The sequence below is a fragment of the Catharus ustulatus genome, chromosome 6 (genome assembly GCF_009819885.2).
Source record: "Catharus ustulatus isolate bCatUst1 chromosome 6, bCatUst1.pri.v2, whole genome shotgun sequence".
Lineage (NCBI taxonomy): Eukaryota > Metazoa > Chordata > Aves > Passeriformes > Turdidae > Catharus > Catharus ustulatus.
The window spans coordinates 24,101,533-24,113,847 of record NC_046226.1 but is presented as its reverse complement, the minus strand read 5'-3'; the positions used below and the strand labels follow the sequence as shown (position 1 = coordinate 24,113,847).

The window sequence follows — 12,315 nt, the reverse complement described above, 5'->3', positions numbered from 1 at the left end:
AGGTTGGCATGAGTATCCACCACAAGTAATGGAATTTCAACTAAAGGCTGGAAAATTTTCCTTTACTCTTTCTCTGTATTCCCAGCTATTTTCAGTCTGTATGATTGTCTTTCATCATCTTCTTTCCTTGACCCCATGCATTCTTAATAACAGAATAGAAATATAGCACCATTTAGGTTGGAAAAGACCTTTGATATCATTGAGTCCAACCATTTACCCAGCACTAAACCACGCCCCCAAAACCCACATCTGCTTTTATAAATACCTCCAAGGGTATACCCAACCACTTCCCTGGGCAGCCTGTTCCAGTGCTTGGCGACCCTTTCTATGAAGAAATTTTTTCTAATATCCAATCTAAATCTCCCATGGCAGATGGGACCATTTTCCCTTGTCTTATTCCTTGTTACTTGGTAGAAGAGACTGAACATCACCTGGCCCTAACCTTCTTTCAGGTAGTTGTAGAGAAATAAGTTCCCTACTGAGACCCTTTTTCCCCAGACTAAGCAACCCCAGCTCCCTCAGCTGCTCCTCACAGGACTTGGGCTCCAGACCCTTCACCAGCTCTGTTGCCCTTCTCTGGATATGCTCCAGCACCTCAATGTCTTTCTTGTAGTGAGGGGCCCAGAACTGAATAGAAGATCCCAGGTGTGGCCTCTCCAGTGCCAAGAACAGGGGACAATCAATGCCCTGGTCCTGCTGGACACAACTATTTCTGATACAAACCAGGGTGCTTGTATCATACACTTGTATCACACTTGTGTGCGCTCCATACACTCTTGTCTGTCTGAAGAGCACAAACCTTTTCATTTGAGATTGGGGACAGACCATGAGAGGATAATGGTCCCTTGGCCAGATGGGCCTTGGACTTATATCCACTATATCTGGGATTAAAGGTGGACACATTCTCAGGATCCATCTTTGAGTCAATATGAGCAGCTCACCGTTGTGTTCTAGACATCGTGCTGATTCTCACGCTGCATTGTCTGCCAAGCCAGGATATTAGCTCTGGTCTTCAAAGCTCCCTCAGAGTCAATTATGTCTGAGTCTGCATTTTCATCACAGCCCACCTGCTCCTTTGGGAAAACACAGTGGCCTAAGTCCATGATGAAGTGAGGGAAACTAGAGATGAAATGGAGATAAATGTCAATGAGGTTTGGCTACTGAATAAGTTTGCAAAGGAAATACACTACCCCAGACTGGATAAGTTTAGGACACACAGCAGTGATTCCTTTATTATGAAGCTTTTCCACCATAACAGAAAAGAGGGTTTAATATTATAAAACATTATTGAAACAAACAAGCAAATGCAATAGTCCCTTCTTAATGGACTGTATCACCAAACTAGTTTAATAGTCATAAGGAAAACTGGTTTGAAACCTTAAGACATGTAGCAGCCCCCCAATATACTTAAGGGAAGTCAGCATCAGGAAAGACACAGACTGTGCAGAAAATTTCATGAAAATGTGTCATAGAGGTTGGGATGGGACATGTACATTATGTAGGAGTTTCCTGCCTTTATTGGGATTTATATTTATCCATCACAGCATGCAAGGAGTCAGCAGCATTGCATAGCTCCTGTGTCTGGCAGTGGTGGCTACCACCAGTAAGAGGGCAATTGTGTGAGAATTAAGACATCTAATCCATTAAATGCTCCCCATGACAGGGCTCCCACAGTCCTAGCAGTTACTCAGGGGAAATCTCTGCAGTTTTAACATCATCACATCATCCATTCCCTTTCAATGCTCACCTTTATCCTGTGCATAGGTGACCTGTGATCTTCCTTTCACTTAGTCACTAGTACTCCTCTTCCTGGTGCTAGCCCAAATCTGTCTTCCTCACCAGATTCTGTGCCTTTCTGGTAGCTGAGGGATTCCTATTCCTCTCTCTTCAGTTATCACTTAAGTCAGACACATCTCTGCATGGCTCACAGACCTAAACCACAAGTTTCCAGGCATTTTCTTTCCTCTTTTCTATGCTCTGTTCCATTTATCAGTATTTCCTTAAAAAATCAATATTGCAAAACTGCAAATTTGAGTTTTAACAATGGAGAAATACAACATTAATGGGCTGCTCCACAGTGTCATGTTTCTAAATGTGGAGCTGCCTCAATTCTTTTTAGAGCTTTGTCATATTGCAAATGTACATTGTAATCATACCAAACTATTATGCCCAGCTGTTCTGACTCTCCTACTGTCTGTCTCTGAGGCACATTTTTTGGCTCTGGGATTTTTCCCTTTTAACAGTTCACTGGGTTGACTCCCACCTATGTTCTCCGTACTGCAGCACTGATTTTCTTCTGCTCATGGGCATAAATACTCTCAACTCAGTATCCTACAAATGGCATTAACACACACCTCAGTCACCTTTATTCATCAGTTATGAAGACTTGAAGAAGGGCTGATTTCAACCCTCCTTGCTAAGAACTTTTGTCCCAACCTTGTGGTTGCAGTCAATCATATGGCTGCATTCTCATTATCACTGATAATGCCTATCTGGAAAATTCACAATAATTCTTCAAGTGGCAATTTCACATTTTGCTAATTAGAGCCTCAAGAACCGACCTGAAAAGGCAAATTTTTAATCAACAAAAAAACCCTGCAGAGCTGAACAAAGCCCAGTGTATTTCTGACACTGGGCAAGAAGGTCACTTGAACCAGTTTAATTTCATTTGCATTGTATTCTTGGCAATTTGACCTGAATTTATTTTCACAAACAAATCTTGTGAGTAGTCTTCCCACACACTGAATGCATTTGTGGTGTTCCCTTCCTCCAACAGTTCCATAATACTAAGACAATTCAGTATGCACAGCAAAATTCTTCCTGTTATGATAAAGTGATGGAAATTAGATTTTTGCTATAGCAATTGAGTTTAGCATTCTTCCCCCTTTTGGAAGATAAATTTATCTATCATGCTTCTTTCTTCAGCACATAGGTCTGTGGCATCTAAATGTTGTAGAAAAGTAATATAACCATAGCCCAGAACAAGAATTTCATTTTAATCTTCCCTTGTTCCAAGGCAGAGGAATTTGCAGTTGTGCTGCTGTTCCACTACTGCAAAAGCAGAGTAATGCCTCTCCTCCCTTATTGTGGGATCCATCTTGCTTAACTTGAGATGCTCACACCTGAGCTAGTCCTGGGCTACTTCTCTAGTCAGTATCTATCTCATCAGTAAAGCCAGCAGAGATGCAAGTCCCCTAATTGAGTTTATCTTACCTGTATCAAGGTAAGATAAACCATGGCCCAGGCTCTACTGAGCCTACTGATCAGAGCCCTCTGGCTACAGTGGGAATGTGCCCAAAGTAGACTCCCTGCCCTGTAGGTGTTCATACTGGATTTGATGTATCACACTGCCACATTGTGTTCTCTCTCTGCACAGTATTTGTCTCAATTTCTGCATTTGCTCATTCTGACAGCTCCCATATAGATGACAATAAGCCAGAATCATGGGGCTGTTTTTTCATACTGCTGCTACCACAATGCTTTAGGCCACTGCCTCTGTGGTACTTGGCTACTGCCTTTGATCATGGAACTTCTCTTTGAAGTCTACCTACGTAAGTTTTTCCTGATTCCAAAATTCAGAGTTCAGGACAAGGAATGAAAGATTAGACCACGTCTGTCAAAGAGCAGGGAGACATTTTTGAGGAGTAAGGAATAGCCTCCAGGATTCCAGTAGACCTGCACAAGCTCACATTCTGAGTTGGAGCAGCTCCTTCACTGCTGCCTCACCCTATGGTCAGGTCAGTGCAGCTCTGGGGTATCACACTGTAAATCATGAAGAGATCTGGAACAGTCTCTCCCTGGGAGGCAAAGGGCACCTCCAGGTGCTGATTTGGCCACTGTTTGCAGCCTTTGGAGGAATGATGTTCAATACAGGTCGGTCCCTCAGGTAAAGTGAAACAGGTCAGGCTCGATGGCCTCTTGTATGTGTGTTAATATCCAACACACAATACTCAAATATTCCTAGCATCCTCCCTCACACCTGAGTCCTCCCAGGATGCAAGGGCAGCTTTTGGCGAGTCCTCATTAGGTCACTGGCCTTGGGAGCTGAAATCTCCCCTCCCCCACCTCTGTACACAACTGTTCCTCATTTACATAAATTATCTCTATTCAATTATCTGTCCAGATGTCCGAATTGTGCCACCAATGATCTGTGAATGAATTAAAAATGGAATATAATTTAATAATAACTGATTAGAAGGAGATTAGTTGTTATATAAAAAGCAAAAACCAAGAGATAGCTAGTTGCCCTTAATCCGAGCCAATCCACAGTAATTATAGAAATACAGTCTCGCTTGCTCTCCTTCCCATTTCTCTTCTTCTCCCCCCACATTTTCTCTCTTTCTCCTTTTCCCTTTTCCCTCTGTCCTTTCTTTCCTCTCTCTCTCTCTCTCTCTCTCTCTCCCTCTCTCCCCCCTCTTTCTTTTTTGTTTCTTGGTCTCCATCCCTCCTGTGCCTTCTCTCCACTTTCTCCTCCTGATTATAACTACCTACGTCAACGGAGTCAAAGCCCCTCCGGCTGCTGATACACCCGTGGAGCTGGGGATGTGCTGGCACATCCAACCAGCAATAGCTTTCAGCTGCATTAGCATCCTGTCTTTCAAGCCATGTTAATGATGGTGTCTTTATACTCTCACTTTTCTGTTAAACATTTCTGGAATCACTGCTTTTTCCCTAGGTTCGTAAGGAAGGCTCTTCAAAGGTTTCTCTCTTCTTGTCTTTTAGGGTCACGCAGAGCAATTTCTACACTGTCCTGGATATTTTAAAATCATAAGCAGCACAGAGGCTCTGCTCCTTCTCTTGCACCAGGAAGAACCAGCAGCAAGTCCCTGAGCCCCTGTGGTGTCTCTTCTGAAAGAGAGCACCCAAGACTTTTGCAGGAAACACTACCCTGGGTTTTTTTCAGTGACATCTTCTACTCTTCCAAGCCAAAATACCCTCAGACCCAGGCTGAGATAGTGCCACACTTAGCACTGGAGGCAGGAAAAATTGGAGAGAAAAATACAGCACCTTGTTATCTGAATGATCCATGAGGATCCCCCACCCTGGGTAACAGAGCTCCCTCCTAGCTGCCACCCACTTAGATCAGTGAGACTTCTGGTGCAAACCTCCACCACTCACTGTGATTTGCAATGGCATGAAGCTGAATAACTACAAACTATTACTAGTTTATTCCTCTTGTAAATTAGAACAAGGAAAAAAAATGCTGATGTTAGTGGACAATTTATTTCAGGTAATTTCATAACGTGATTTGGAAACTATTGGCCAGTAACAGCCTAAGTCAAATTTCCCCACTAGTTCAAAATAGGGCTTGTCAGATGTGAACAGTGATGATTAGGGATATTGCTTACAGACACACTCTTACAAGAAAAATGAAGCTGAAAACAGATATATTCACTGCCATAGACTCACTTCCCTGTACTAAGATACCAGATATTTAAAACCTCCAATGTCTTGGTTTGCAATGTGAATGCAGTCTTTCTGAATTAAAAACTCTGCTCTCTCTTCATACATCACCCTTAAGAGCAGTGCTCACAGCAGCACTTTTTGCCTTTTCTAGGCACTAAGCCATTTGCAGTTGGTTGCCTTTACCAAGGTGGAACAGAAATCAGAGAGACTGAAGATCTAAGGCCCAGAGAGCAAACCTACGTGAGGTAATACCACACAGAGCACTTTGATGAGCTCACTGATGACACTGTGATGGTAGTTGGTAGTTATTTTATTCTTTAATGCACCTTTTATTTCTTTAAAATAGAAGGGTATTTGTAGACATAAAGGATGTAGTTGAAGCTATAGCTTCACCAAGAACCAGCAAATGTATCCCACAATATATTTTGAGAATGTTAGCATCAAAAAACCCCAACTATTTCAAAAGCAGAAGAAAATAATTACTACAAAATGTGTAAAGTTTTGAATACCCAGTCATTCAACCCCTTTCATTAGCACAAATGAAAATGTGAAGATTTACTTTGTCATTCCAGTAACATGCAGTTTGGGTGAATTCTCTTGTTTTTTATGTGGAAACACCACCCTGACCTTCAAGAAATATTTATGAAGGTTTATTCTGGTAAGCTAGTTTGTGTAAGTGCTGGAAGCACACAGTATTTATTCCCTGTTTAGTTGGTAACTCCAGAATGGACCACCAGTTCCAAAGGAAGAAGATCAAGAGTTAATGAAGGTAACGTCTCATTTATAGGTCACTGAAACTAAAATTCTTCATTAACTGTACTTTCTGTGTTGTTGCTAAATGTTACAATGCTACCTTGCATCTCACTTTATTTGTGCTTTTCACAAAGACCTTTAAGAATCAAGAGAGTACAAGAAAAATTCAGCTTTTATTAAAAAGCACTGCTGGTGCAAAAGGTTTGACAACATCAACTGGAGCCATTTTAATGCAGAAAAAACTAAAATAAATTTAATACATTATTTAAAGCCTTCTAGAATTTTCAACCTAATATATTTATTTTTATGGACTTTATTTTAAAACTTTGGACTCCTGGTCTTTTGCAGTGAGCATTTTTATATTTTGATAATTAAAATGGTATCACTCTGTGGTTAGAGGACGTGTTCAGCAGACTTTGAAGGGTATTATTTACATATGATTTGGCTTTGACTGTCTTATTTTTTTGAGTAACATTTTATTCACAAGTAGTTCAATTGGCTTCTATGAGTATTATTCAATATGATAACATGAGGAGAGGTAGAAAATCTGTCCCCTAGGTTAATGCAAGACAAGCCATAGTTACTGAAGAAAGATTAATGATTACCAGTTTGAAAAAAGTGTTTTGTTCTGTTTCATACATCCATCTCTAAAGCCCACATGAAAGCATTTTATGTTTGGGTATTTCTGTTGCTGAGATTCAAAGTTAAAGTTAGATTTATGTTAGAGGATGTGTAAGCATGATCAAACCCTTAATACACGTTACCTTTTTATTCTCTCTCTGTTTGCCTTGTTTCCACCAGGGTTTTGGCATTGGTTTTCTAGTGTTCACTATCCTTCAGAGCAGCCTTAGTCTGAAGTTGGTTTTCTTGGTGATTGCTATGGAGACGTTGAGGAAGGATGTGCATTTACAACAACTCCAAGAACAAACTGCAATGTTTAGTTTCATTTTTTAGTCCAGGTTTTGTTAGGAGTCTGAAAACAAAGGGTGGAGCCATGGTATGAGCAGAGAGACGAGGAACACTGCCGTCCATCCTCCCATAACTTTATCAGATGACAGTGGGTTTTAGCACACCAAAACCAAGTGACTTCTGCAGACCACCCCATGTGCAGGATCTTCTCCAGGTGATGCTCCTGCATGTCACCCATGAGGGGCAGTGGCACCACCCTGTGCCATTGGTTTTGCCCAGCCTCGTGCCTGGGCAGCAAGCTCTGCTTTCTTTCCAGGGCCTGTAAACACCTTTGTTCAGTTCTGAGTGCTTCCTTAACTCTTTAACCCATTCCCATCTAGCAAACGTGCTTGGCTCATTTCCCTGGGCTCCACCTCTGCCACGCAAGCCAAACCCCAGCAGGTGGCTGAGAGACAGCTTTGCCCATGCTATACCACACAAAAGCAGCAGCAATGATAGAGGCTTCTCTCATCCCAGAATGTCAAAATGGTCTTTAAAGTCATCTAAATTCAACTGTAAAGTGTCTGTGAGTGAGACTGTGGCATTTTCAGGAATCCAAGCTGATCTGAAGGTGGGCTGCTCAGCTCCACACAAGGGTGAAGGCAGAGACATACTGCTAAGCAGAGGCTATTTTGCAGCAGAACAGGACAAGTCTTCCAACAAAATGGAAAGCACATTGGAAGATAACCAAGCATGCAAGATGAGAAAGAGACCCAGGAGTGTTCATAAACCATGGACCTATCCTAAGCAGCCAAAAGTTAGGATACACACAAGGTATCCCAGCTGCTAATGCAGACTCCAAGGAAACAAAGGGGACCCTGGGCTCATTTTGCCTCCTGTCCTTTGGTTCACCAAGGGGGAAGCAAAGGGATGACAGGACTCCAGTGGTTCAAATCAAAGTAGTGTAATTGCTGGCAGATGGTTGGGCAGCCAGAGCACAGCCCTCCTCCTTGCTGTGGGAGCAAGGGTGGCCTGGGGTCACCACGGGTCACCCTGAGCCTCCACAGAGCCCCAGCTTCACAGAGTCATAGAATACCCTGGATTGGAAGAGACAAACAAGGATCACCATAGTCCAGCTCCTGGCTTGGGAATGTCACCTGTTTAGATCCAACTAGGGTTGCCCAGATAGGGGAACCTTTTGACTCCATCCCTTCACCCTGAATTCCCTATTACTGCATTCAATGGTGGCTCTATGGATTTTTTTTAGACATTTCATGGCTCTAACTACCCTACAGGTTATTAATTCATTAGGATACACTGGGAGGCACTAAAAACAATTGGTGCTGAAGACTTGGTGCCTCCGCTGTAGATGTTTGGGGCAATTTCTTTGGCTTAGCTCTTCTCTGGAGTGAGGATCCTTTAGCCGCTGGAGCATCTTCCAATCCCATTTCCTCTGCAGCGACACCAGGTTGAGCCTCCTTTGACCCCTGCGCAACACCAAGAGCAACAACCGAGGTGACCAGAACCTTTGCATCCAGAGAGCAACCTGGATCCAAAAAGCACTCTGACTGTGGACAGACTCATTAGTCGCCAAGTCTGACCTGAGTCAAGGCTGCAGGGTTTGTCTGTGCTGGAGCATGTATTTTAGAAGGTCTAAGTGGGAAAGATCCTTCCTCAGGTAAACAGTTTTAATGCTGGAATACTAGACATGTCTGAAAATCAGTTTTTTTCATAATGTGGGAAATTCTTGCATTTGAAAGTATTTCTGTCTATGGAGAATTAATGTTATAATTTTAAAATGCTGGTTTTGCAACTGGTTGCTTTTTATTTAACTAGTCTTACAGGTCATCAGCAACAGCTGACAGCAAACAATGCCTGCAGTATACAGACACTGTGATTGACAGTGGAGATTCCTATACTATATTTTAAAATCATTAAGGTCATCCGAAACTTCATGGCACATGAAGTATTTCACACTTTTGGCAGTATAAAGATTCTCTGCTGTGTTATAACAAAAGGATTTTCCATTCATTTAGTACTTACTCAGTATTATGTGGCAAATGTACTTAACAGTTTGAAAATTAAAATGAAAATAGATTTAAATTATTTTTCATGCTATAATGTGATAGTAGAAGAATAATATAAAATGAAAATGCATAAATTAACATCAGAAAATACATTTCAGAACAATTTTGTAAAACAAACTGTTTCAAAATATATTGCCCTAGGGATTTCTGTAAGCAACTACATATTTTTCTGTCAAAAGCCAAAACACTTCCATCCAAAGAAGTTTTTTTTTTCAACAAGAAGCTGTTTTAAAACTGTCTTGCCTGCTCTACTAATTATCCTGACTGTGAAAAATTCAAGCCTTATATTAATACTTATATTTAATTAAATTAATTATTAATTAGTTAGCTTGACTTCTAGTGATAAATCTTGTTATGCCTTTGCTAATAAATTAAAGAACCTTCCAACCTCTGAAAGTGTCTCTCAACTCATGTGTTGTTCATGAAGTTCTTATCTGAATATTTTCCAGTTCTTTGGTGGTTTTTATAGAAAATGTAGACACCAGAAGTGGGCACAGTATCAATCTGTTATAGTCTTGAGATGCCAAGACCACCCTTATCCTGCTTAGGTAACATTTTCTTGTCGATAGATCCAGAAATGGCATAGCTCTGATAGAGCAGATTACACCAAAAATCCATGCTTAGTTTTTATTATCTGTCACATCTCCTCCATCCTCCTCAGAGCCACTGCTTCCCGTGACAGCAGCCTGTGACCTTCATTTTCTGTTCTGAGATATATAGTCTTGCATTTGGCTATATTAAAATCACATATTGTTCAAATGAGCAGAGCCTGCCAAGTGATCCAGATTGCCTGGTATAACTGACCTACTCCCATCATTATTTATCACTCCACCAATTTTTATGTCAAGTAGAAATCATTACCAGCATTGATTTCGTATTTTCTTCTGAGTCACCACAAAGATATTGCACGGTATGGACCAAGAACTGATCTCTAGAAAACACATCTTCAACATTTCTCTGGCAGTGGATGATTCCCCAGTGAATTTGTCAGAACCACTAATTAGTCAGCTTTTAATTCATTTAACACGTGTAATTCCGATTCCACCTCAAGCTAATTTTTTACCGAGAAAGTGACGGGCCGCCAAGTGCTAGCCCGGCACCCAAACGCACCGTGACACCGCTCTGTTTGTCCCTGTCCCGCAAACCAAGCCACACCGCAAACGATGCTCCCCATCGAGCGCCCATCCTCCGGGATTACCGGGGCGGATTTGGGCGCTCCACACCCCGCCGTGCGAACCGGCCCCCGCGGGAAGGCGCTCGCCCTGGGCCGGGCCGGGCCCCGCGGGAAGGCGCTCGGGCCGGGCCGGGCCGGGCCCCGCGGGAAGGCGCTCGGGCCGGGCCGGGCCGGGCCCCGCGGGAAGGCGCTCGGGCCGGGCCGGGCCGGGCCCCGCGGGAAGGCGCTCGCCCGGAGCGCGGGACGAGGCTCGGGGGCGGCCCCGGGGGTCCCCGTGCCCGGGAGCCTCCGGGCGGTGGCGGAGCTGCCGCCGGTAATTAGCGGCATTAGCGGAAGGAAAGTTGCTTGTTCTGATCTCCCGGCCCGAGGGCACAAGGTCCCCGGGCGTCTCCATCCCTCCCCAGCCCTTCCCTTTCCTTTCCTCACTGCTCTATTGCAGGCCAGGGTGGCCACCCCCTTCTCCCCTTCCCTCCCCAGCAGCCGGGGGAGGCTCCCGCTTGTATTTACCAGCAAATGATTAATTGTTGCTCGGCGCTGGCCGCTAATGCTGCTAATCCGGGCGGCTGCGTGTTCGGCCGCTCGCCCGGTGCCAGGCCCCGCGGGCGGAGGGCGAGCGCCGGGCGGGGGCCGGGCTGCGCCCCCGCCTGTAATTACTGCCCAGACAAATCTCTGCCAGCGGAGGAGCGGGGAAATCTCTGCCCATATTGCAAGGGGCTCCGGCCCCCACCCGCGGAATAATTTTGAGACTCAAATCCCAGCAAAGACCTGCTACAAATTGCTGCAAATTAAGCTGATTTTGCCCCGAATGAGGGATTTTCTGCTGCAGATCAGCCCTTCCCGGAGCTGATGAGGTGGGGATTAGAGAAGGGACTGAAATCAAAGGGACAGGATGGTGCGGGAGGGGGGAGCCCGAGAGGGGAGCCCAGCAGTGAAAGTCCTGGAGCATTAACACTTATTGATTTCTACTTTGCTGACATTTTATTCTATTACCAAGTTTACGATTAGCCTAAACTAGGATCCGTGACAGCCGAGGCAGGGTGTGGAGCCCCGAGGGGTGAGGGGCTCTCACTTCTTGGGTTTGCACCCCACCGGCCCCGCAAGCATCTGCTGTGAGGAAATGCCAGCTCCGGGGGCTGCCCGGCTCCTGGCACTGCAAGGGTTGTGCGGTGAACTGAGCCTGCCACCCTGGACAGGCTGCACTCTCTTTTTGCTCACCAAGAGGATGCTGGTGATTTTGAGGAGAGGGAGCTTTCTCCAAATTCTATATCCTTACCAACCCCCAAATCTTTTGTATTCCGTGTGATGGGGATAGTCAGCTCACCCCCTTTTCAACATCCGTCTGTCCATCTCTCCATCCCTTCTTCTCTCCCTTCCCTCTGGATCCTCATTTCCATCTGTTTAAACAGCAACAGCAATGTATGTTGCAGGTATTTCAGATTGCACCATTAAAGATTTTATGTTGTGGATGTTAAAATTAAAAAGATATATGTGCAAATAGTCACTATGAATTTAATCAACTTGATTTAATACTAATAGGAAACAGCAAATGGAATTTATGACTCAAAAAGAAGTGAATTTTTTAAATAAATACAAGTACTTTGTGAAAAGCAGAAAAAAAATCCCAATCTGAAGAGTTTATTAGAGTCTAATCCCCCAACAACAACCGAAACCGGGGCTGCCCACCCAATAATCCTGGCTGCCATTAAAATATTAAAGATAAATCTAATCGTCTCTTTATCCAAAATAAGCGACTTTTATGTGGAGAGAAAATGTCTAACCCTTTGGGAAGAGAATTACTCCTAATGCATCAAATGGAATTCAGTCAGGATGGCAAAACTAGGTTTAAAAGCAAATGAGATGGTAATAGAGATAAAGGCCAGTATAACAAATTAAAAATACTCATTTACACGAATTAAAATCACTCCTAAAAGGGCTCTGAGTAAGGAGGCCACTGGATGGTCTTGGCCCTTCTTGGTATGCATGGGTTGATGCAGCCTCTGAGGACAC

At 43.7% G+C, this 12,315-nt stretch overlaps 1 long non-coding RNA gene across 1 annotated transcript in view; it reads right to left on the bottom strand.

The window, feature by feature from the left end:
- The window catches only part of LOC116997652, a 31,870-nt gene extending 20,970 nt beyond the window's left edge, over window positions 1–10,900 (bottom strand). Inside the window, exon 1 of the long non-coding RNA XR_004418221.1 lies at window positions 10,816–10,900. This is a non-coding gene — a long non-coding RNA (uncharacterized LOC116997652). The remainder of the gene's footprint in view (window positions 1–10,815) is intronic.
- Between the last annotated feature and the right edge of the window lie 1,415 nt (window positions 10,901–12,315).